Source organism: Alligator sinensis, unplaced genomic scaffold (genome assembly GCF_000455745.1).
Source record: "Alligator sinensis unplaced genomic scaffold, ASM45574v1 scaffold352_1, whole genome shotgun sequence".
In the NCBI taxonomy this organism is placed as follows: Eukaryota; Metazoa; Chordata; order Crocodylia; family Alligatoridae; genus Alligator; species Alligator sinensis.
Genome location: NW_005842223.1, coordinates 662,045 through 671,218, shown reverse-complemented (window position 1 = coordinate 671,218; position 9,174 = coordinate 662,045). Strand labels below are relative to the sequence as shown.

Here is a 9,174-nt window from a genome sequence, read left to right as displayed (position 1 = left end):
GGGGGACCTGGGAACCGAGTAACACTCACGGAGATACAGCTGCTCTGTGGGAATGAATTCTTGAACCCGCGGAGCCTGAATCACTCCGGGGTCAAGGAACTGAGTTTATTAGAGTCCTCCACCGAGAACTCAAGCGAAGCTGTGCCTGGTAAGCTGACCAGCCTACACTGTGACCACCTTGGGTGTAAGTAAATAATCTTTTCAATCAACCATTACGCCTCCGTGACTGATTCTAGCTCGAGCATACTATACCGCACCGCGGTTTTCTCCAGCCCCGTGTGTCCGGGCTGCCGGCCACAGCCTGTGTGCACAAAGACGGGCCCCCGGCTTGCCCCGGCTCGCACATGGCGACCCAGATGGGATCGGGAGAGAGCTTGCACATGGCGACCCAGGCGGGATCGGGAGAGGGCCTGCACAACTACCATTATGTAACTGATGTGCCTGGTGTTACTATTCTTTTGGGGACCAAAACATCTAGAGCTTGAAGAGTTCTTCCTGTCACTCATTAGGGAACTGACACCATGGAGTGAGAATCTAGCACTGATAGTACTATCAGCAAAAAGCAGACTTTCTGCTTGGTGGTGAATTTGATATATTTTTGTTCTTATCTGTGCTATACAGAGGAGGAGACCAAATGCACACAATGACTTTAATTAAAATACACTGTAGTAACTGGATAAAGAAAAAAAAACCCTGTCTCCTTATAGTCCTTACTAGTAATCTTTCTGGTAATATACTATCCAGTGCAGCCTTCTGGCAACAGACAACAGTAGCTGTACCTACTGATAGCACGTATTCATGAAATTCCTTTAGTGGAGTAAATGTAATCAGCTCTTGCATTTGTTTTTAAGAAAAGCCTCTGGAATTTGTAGATACCTTTTTAAGACTTTCTTGAGTGAGATCCTTTTTGCACACAGTCTGTGAAGTGAGTTCTAAACTTATATAGGCTCCCAGTTCAGAGAGTCTCACTTGACAGGAATAGGAATGTTTTTCTGAATCAGGTACAAGTTAGTATTCTCAAAAAAGGAAAATTAAATTAGAGCAAATGTTTTAAATACACATCTTGGACTATTGGTTCGCAAGCTTTGACCACCATCATCATGTAACACTTTCTACTAGGTATAGTCAAGTATAGGTTTCTTCCTAAGCTCCTTGAGCAACTAACTTTGAAACAAAACAGAAAACAAAACAAAACAAAACTGGGGTCTTTTTTCACCAGAACAATAAAAAACATTTCTCCAACACATAGATAATCTTTCTGTCAAGTGTCAGTTTTTTCTCCAAAGTATGGAGGCACTGGATCTTCTCATGTAAACAGCTGCAGGATTTGGAGTTTGTCTTTTGCTTTTTTTTTAACATAATTAAACTGCATATTCTTCTCTAATCTCATGCTTGGAACTGTTGAACTTAATTTTGTTTAAACTTTCCAAAATTTGCTGAGGGCAGACAAAATTCCATTCTTAATCCGTGTATGCCAGCAGTTCCCAAACTCTGACAGATTGCACACCACCAGTTTAAAATGATACAACCTTAAGTACCACCAGCAAATTTTTGTCATATAAAGTAAATATAATAAATCTGTTAATATGTACCACTGACAGATTGTCTGAGTACCACTGGTGGTACCTGTACCACAGATTGGGAATCACTGTTATATGCAATAGGGAATTTACCTGTTTCAAGTCCAATGCTGTTTTTTTTTTTTTAAGTGCTGAACACCTTTTGGGACGTTCTGCATTTGCAGTTAAACTGTTTTCAACACAAGCTCAGTTTCTTTAATATGAATGACAGGTAGGTTTTCCACCATAGGCAGTACTCATGAAGGACTGAAGGTCAGATTTTCAAAGGCATTTAGACATCTATAGATGCAGAAAGGCACCTATTCATAGTTCAGGGACATGTAGGCAGACTAGGCACCTAACCATTTTTAGACATTTCTGAAAATCCTACTAGGTACCTATCACATATGTAGGTGGCTATGTAACTTTGAAAATGTAGCTCTGAGTTCTACTTGGCATTTTATACCAAGCTAGCTCAATACTCAATTCCACTGGTATTCCAACAGACTGCAGCATTCTTCTTTTACATCTGCATGACATCAGAAAAAGTAACAACTGCAGATGTACCCTCTGCCTGAAAAAGGGTGTTTGTACCTGAAAATTTGCAAAGAAGAATTTTTCCAACTATTTTAGTTGGTCTAATAAAGGATATCAGATTTACCCAAAGAACCTTGTCCTCCCATTTAAAGAACACATTTCAAGCTGGGTCTTACAATGGAAAACTCAACTCCTTAGAGCAACTTACAGCCCATAAGCCAAATCCAGCCTGCAAAGCAATTGAATTTGGCCTGTAAAGCTGGGACATCGGGTGCTGATTTGGTGGCAAGTCTGCACCACAAGGGGAAATGGTGGCATCATTGTAGCTACTGGGGATAGAATCAGCAGCCAAGTCAGAAGCAGTGGCCTGCCTTAGGACCTAATTCAGTTAAAGTGGCCCACCACTCGCAAAAGATTGCCAACTCCTGACGTAGAGTAAGGAAGAGGCAAACACAAGTACATATAAGATACAAGTTCTGTCAAGTAATTTCTGATCCACATAGCTGAATTATCCCAAATTCTCCAAAACTAAATTCCCCTGGCCCTTCTGTGTTTATACATGAGCCTCCAGTGTTCCAGGAACTCAGAAATAAACACTGATAAATACAGGTAAGTGTGATATGAAAATAAAATGCTGGCTAGTCACTGACAGCAGAAAGAGGCCAAATAAATAAGAACATGGACAAAAGGAACAGACAAAACTAAGAATTGGAAATAGGAATTCCAGCAGAACCGCAACAGAACAGAAACAGATAGTGGCTAGTGACACCTGTAAACACTATACTCACCAAGACAAGTGAATTAATTAAAGATTAAAAACTAGACCTTTTCTGAAAGCATAGACCAGACAAGAATCCCCAAGGGCAGCATTTGTTTTTATGGCCTCACAATTTCTTTCCTTTCTTTCTGGATAAAGTCATATAAATGGACTTGTTTTTGTGTTTTTGTGGTTGGAAATGTGGCCGAAACATAAAATAATACAAAATCTATCACATAAGGTGAAGGGACATTCATAGATCAGTTTTACTACAACTTTCTTTAAATGCTCAGAACAATACAGAAAATCAGATCTGATCGTGCAAATTAGAAACATGATTGCCTTAGGTGGGTGCACAGACATGGGCAGATCTAGAATTTTGAAAAGTGGGGTACAGATGGCAAGGTGCATCATCACATAAAAAACACCACATATTTTTCTCCAGTTAAAAATAAACTAGAAGCTTTACTAATCTGCAAGGGGGTTAGGGCTGTATTATTCAGTTTAAGATGGAAGCAAAGAAAAAGTAAATCATTGGAATGAGTTAAAAACAATCTGCAGGACTGTGAAATAGGAGCTTCATTATCAGGAGCGACTAACAGACAGCAGAAGTGTAGAACAAAGGATAGCTTGATTAGGGGAACATCAAAACCAATAAAAAGAAGAGAGTGGTTAACACTTGTGGAATGAAGAGTTTAGAAGGGATCATAAAATACAATATAGAAAAAAAATACATGTTTGATAACATCACAATATGTATAATTGGCACAGTACTGAAGCCACAATTTTTAGGCCCATTTCTCCTTTGTGAATCCTCTATATTTGTAAATCCTCAATCCTTTTTAACACACAAAATTCTGAAATGTAAGAGAAAAAAATCCTTTTCATATCCTGTCCATCAAAAGATTGCCACACAGGAATTTAAATGGCCAAAACCTTTAGTACAAAGAAAAAAAATTAACCTCCTAGTAACCAGATTAAAATCTGATGGCCTGTATAGCTGTAGATCCACTATAGCAAGCACATTTCCTCAGTGCTGCTCTGTTAAGCACCTGACAAATTTCTTGTATCTTAGTGAACCACTAGGGATCCTGGTTTTCTCTGATTAAAAATTTTGAATTTTCTGATAAAAATCACAACTTCTCTGATTGAAACTTCCCAAATCCACATTTTTTCATGATTAAAATGAATCCATGATGAAAATGAGGCCCCAGGGGTAAGGGCAGCAGGGTGCAGAGCCTGAGTCTGAAGCAGGCAGCCCACCTCTGCCCTGTGCACAGATCTGGGGGGCACATGCCCCCCGTGCCCTCCCGGGAGTGCACACAGTGGCAAGGAACCAGGCCCTCCACCACCTGAGGTTCCATCCTTCTCCCCACCCAGGCCCTGTGGCTGTGCATTTGGGCCCCGGGCCCCAAACCCCATGCACTGCCCCAGCTGGGCAGCAGCGCCAGCCCTGTCCAAGTCCCTCCCTCCGTCACTACGGGGTCCTCAATTCCACCCCTCACACCAGACTTACCTGCGAGCATCTGTTCTCTAGGCTGCCTGGCAGCCATGTACGTGCGCACGTGCACATGGTACCCCCTGCCTGATTGACATTTTTCCACTCCCCCCAGCCCCTTGCAGGCTGGAACTCTTCCAGCCTGCAAGGGGAAACCCAATGTTTCCCACATTTTTCTCTTTTAAAGGAGAAAATCTGGGTTGATCGCCTTAAAGTAAGAAAATCCAGGTTTTACTGCTTTTTTTCTGTGGTGAACAGAAAACCTGGATCATTGTAAATCATTAATGAATAACATCAACATTAAGGATCCAATCCATAAAGGTTGAAACATTGTAAACATTTTACCAGCGATGGTACCACTTGATCTTCTAAGCTCCTTGACATGGTGATTGCAAAAAAGACAAGCTGCTGATAACCACAGGGGGTGCAAGTATTGCTTCTGTTCAGGCTTGTGCCAGCCCCCAGAGCAGCTACCTACTGCTGGAACCTGGATTTGAGATGCTTAGAAACTCAGGCGCCACCAAGTTTTGATCAGTATTGTAAACATCGAGGATTTTTGCAAATCTGGAGATAGTCCTGACCAAAATGGGGATAATCCAGGGAAAGTCCCACTAGTTTTCTTTAAACTAATTCTATACAATTATGCTCACATTATGCTTACAAGGCAAAAAAGTGCTATTATCACCATTTTACGGAGCTAAAGGCCAGTTCTACAAAAGGTTTATATACCCAGCTTTGATGGAATGTAGATACCTCTGTCCAAAAATGCAATGTTTAAAAACTTCTACCTATCCTTGTAAAAATCCATAGCCCTTTTGATCTAAATAAATTGCCCTGGTGCCTTAATTCCTCTTCTGGGTATGACCTAAACTAACCCTGTTTTCTTAGGGAGAAGAAGCTCCAGTGGGATCCTTGCAATAGATGTTTCCCTGCCTATGACCCCTTAGTGGTTTGATATGGCTAATGCAGTCAGTCTGCCTAATTCACATTTTCAGGACCGGTCTGCATTGCATTACTTTAATTGACAAATCTTGGAGGGTGAAGGGTAAGAGGAGTATGTATACTACCCCGCCTTGTATACAACAGTCTAGTGGTTAGAACACTTATTCAGGATGCTTATCCATAATCAGTACTCAAATCTGAACCTGGATCTTCCCTCCCAGGTGATTCCCAGACCAGTAAGCTGGATGTTCGTTCTTCCTATCTCTGGCCCAGTTCTCTTTAATATTCATTTTGAAAAGTATAATATCTTCAACAGGAAAAATGGGAAGTGCCCCCCCATTTCTTCTCATCGTAGTCTAGCCTATAACCATATATGTAGTTATGGCACTCAGAGGCAGGGTGGGAGATATGGTTTGAACTCTCTAAGGCTGCAGATCGAGTTAAACCTAGTGGTCCCACATCCTAGAGCATCTCTTTATTTTTTGATAGAAATAGTTTAGCTTTTCTAGTCAATCCCCCATGAAGGGAGGTGCCTTCCTGCAGTCCAGAGTTAGACACCTAGGCATCAGAGAGGAGCAGGTCTTAAGACATGCTGCTCTCTTCAGCATTTCCTATTAGCTACCCTAGGCAGCTCCATGTTCAGCATGCCAGCTTGTGTGAACTATTCTGAGAGACCTAACTCTCCCAGGGTGCATCTACATGAGACGCTACATCACCGTAGCAACACGCTACGGCAATGTAGCATCAGCAGGCACAAACAGCAATGCTGCAGCAATGTTGCTGTAACAACATGGTCCCTCGCTATAGCACCTTGCTGCAACCATATAGTGGCTAAAAATAACCATGCACTGTGAGCACAGCACAGTACAGGCTGTTATCATTTAGTATGTCCAAAAGGAAGTACTAAATGAAAGTGCAGTAACAATGGCACCATAGGGACATGCCCCCTATGTCCTGGGGGATGAGGGCAGGGGAAGAGGGAACAAGGTCTTAAGTGTTTAACTCAGGGCTGTGGAGGCAAGTCTCCCAAAGTGAAGCATTACAATGCTGGCCATTACAACACCTAAGTCCTTTATGAATCTAGCCTAGAGTGACTTTTCCAAAATCACACAGGAAGTCTGTAGCAGTACAGGAAAAGTAACAAGCTCTCCCAAGTCCCAGGCCAGCAGTGTAACTGCAGGACCCATTCCACCACCCTGTCAAGGAAATATGACATTTTAAAGCCATGTCTTTATTCAATTATATGTCCAAAAATGAGTAGAAGAAAATACACAAAATAAAGAATGGATGATGACTCATTCCCCACCTGTAATTCTGCATTTCTGAAGATATTTAAATGAATTTCTTTGCTTAGGTCTCAGCTTTAGGGTTGCCAACGCTGTTTGAATCTATTCTGGGAGGTTCATCACATGATGTAATGACAGTAATTATGATGCATAGACTTCATGTCAGGAAGGCAAATGCACATGACTATTACTTTTAAAAAACCCACTGGACTACTGTATAAATTGGATTCAACATTTAATATTTATTTTAATGAATGCCCTATCATTTATCTCCCTGGTGACTCTCAGCAGTCTCCTGGAGATTTATATCTAATTCCTGGAGACTCCAGGGTAATCCTGGAGGCCTGGCAACCCTACTCAGCTTCCTAGGTTGCTGATTACCACATTTCCAAACATGAAATAGGCCAATAAGGGGATAAAACCCAAGAGTAAATTATTTAGAAAAGGATATTATATTCAAAGGATTTTCACTCTTTAACTGCTTAGAGAATGTTTTCTCTAGGCAGCTGAGACCCAAGAGTTGAAATCAAAATAGGGTATAATTAAAAAGCATGGAATAATTAGAGATTTTTTTCTAAACTGTATATCTGAAACAATGGCTTGCCTGACTTCACTCAAATGTTCCATCAAAATTCTCCAGTGACTGAAGTACGATATGCAAAATTTTAGACAAAAGAATGCCTTTCTAATGGAGTTAGAACAAGGTAGTGTGGTGGGCAACATTGATCTCTAAATAGACATATGGTTGCAGCTTTCACTACAGAGAAACTACTGTCCCTCCTCAATTTGAAGCCAAAAGGAGGCATGTGTAAAACATATATGCTAAGCTTGCAGTACTAAGGAAAGAAATAGCTAAAGTTCACAGGTAAAAATACTCATTGCAGTATTTCAAGTTTAGGCCTCACTCGTTTTGATAAGCTTTTAATTATTAATCAAGACTTCACAATTTGCTAATCAGCAGCCTAGGATTCATCAAAATGCTGAAGGCCTTTCGATTTGTTAGGATTATTCTTTCATTTTGGCTTCACAACATGAACTTTCTGATATTGGCTGATGAGGATAGCTTGTGTATTGATCCTGTCTGTAAGCTTCCAGAGGGGTTAGGAGTGACATTATAAATATCAGCAGGAGATAAAAATCTTTGATGAGAATTTGCAGACCTGCAGGTTTCTTTATTAACACCGTATCATCTTGTCAGTCCATTGCCTTCTTTTCCCAATAGCATGTACTTCAGTAGACCCTGGGTGGCTTGTGCCAGAAGTCAAAACAAAACAGGCTGACCTCTTGATGAACTTATGAAAAGGGCACAAATGCTTTCATGGAGGTAACTTATGCAAACTGGAGGGGAGAAATTCCACTTTGGTTGGTGCAATGAGAGGAAGCAAAGATATCTGCTGGCCTATGGTGGTAAAGGTCCTGGCAAAACTCTCCCTTGATTTCAGTGTATTTAGGAGCACTGGGGAGAACAGGGCTGTGGCTGCCTCTGAGCCAGAGAGTTCACTGGAGAGGCAGGATGTGTTTGCTAATAATACCTTTGCCTGGACCAGGGTTGTTGGTTGTAGCCCTGTTGATCTAAGGACATAGGCAGGCAAGGTTCCTTGGGTAGATGTGATATCTTTTATTAGACCAACTACATTTTTGGCCTCTTGTGGGCTCAGATCAAGTTTTAGTCCTACGCTTGCCTGGCAGGGGAAATACCATGATCACCGCAGTGGCTTCCTAGTTGCGCCCAGGGAAGACTGCTCCGCTGGCATGGGATAGTACCCACATAGGTAATGCGTAGTTCACCCCATGTATCTGGGTCCATGAAGGCAATTCTCCTTAAGCGTTCCTGGGGATAACTGTTCTTCTGGCATCATTTAATACCTGCCAAGGAGTTGGGGCCTACAGCCCACTTTATGGAAATGGGAGGCTCCTCCCTAGCTTGCTCCTGCGGTCGTATGGCTGAGGGCAGGTGAAACTCGGGGGCATCTGAACCTCCTCCAGGCTTGCGCCTGCACGTAGGATGCCCGCCAAAAGACTTTGGAAATATGTGAAGCCCCTGGTAGGGGTGGAGGATGTTTGCTGGTTGTGGGGCCATTTATGGTCCTGGACTGACTCACGGATTTGGATTTGATTTGGCTGATTTGGTTTGGAACACAGAAAATGTCTTTAAAAAACAACACTCAAAAAATCTTGGCTTTATGCCCACTGTATGGAAATGGGAGAGTCCTCCTCCCTTGCTCCTGGGGCTGTATGGCTAAGGGCAAGCAAAACTTGGGGCACCCGAACCCCGAGCCTCCCAGCTTGGGCCTGCAAGTAGGATGGCCGCCAAAGGATCTGGGAATATTTCAAGCCCCAGGTGGGGGTGGAGGATGTTTGCTGGTAGCTGGGCCACTTATGGTTCTGGACCGACTTGGATCTGGAACTTGTTTTGACTGATTTGATTTGGCTTGGGATAGGCAAAATACGGAGCAAACAAAAAAACCCTCCATTTTTGACTGCAGCATGCACACGCAAGAGCCGGTCCTATCCAACCCATCCCACGGGTGACCCCGCTGGGGACAATGGCGCTGCTCTGCCGGGGTGCCTGAGCCCTTCGCCTGCTGCTCGCAC

The 9,174-nt window shown here is 42.5% G+C and overlaps 1 protein-coding gene across 1 annotated transcript in view; it reads left to right on the top strand.

The window, feature by feature from the left end:
* The window catches only part of LOC102377350, a 33,787-nt gene that overhangs the window by 15,025 nt on the left and 9,588 nt on the right, over positions 1-9,174 (top strand). The gene's annotated exons all lie outside the window — the stretch shown is intronic.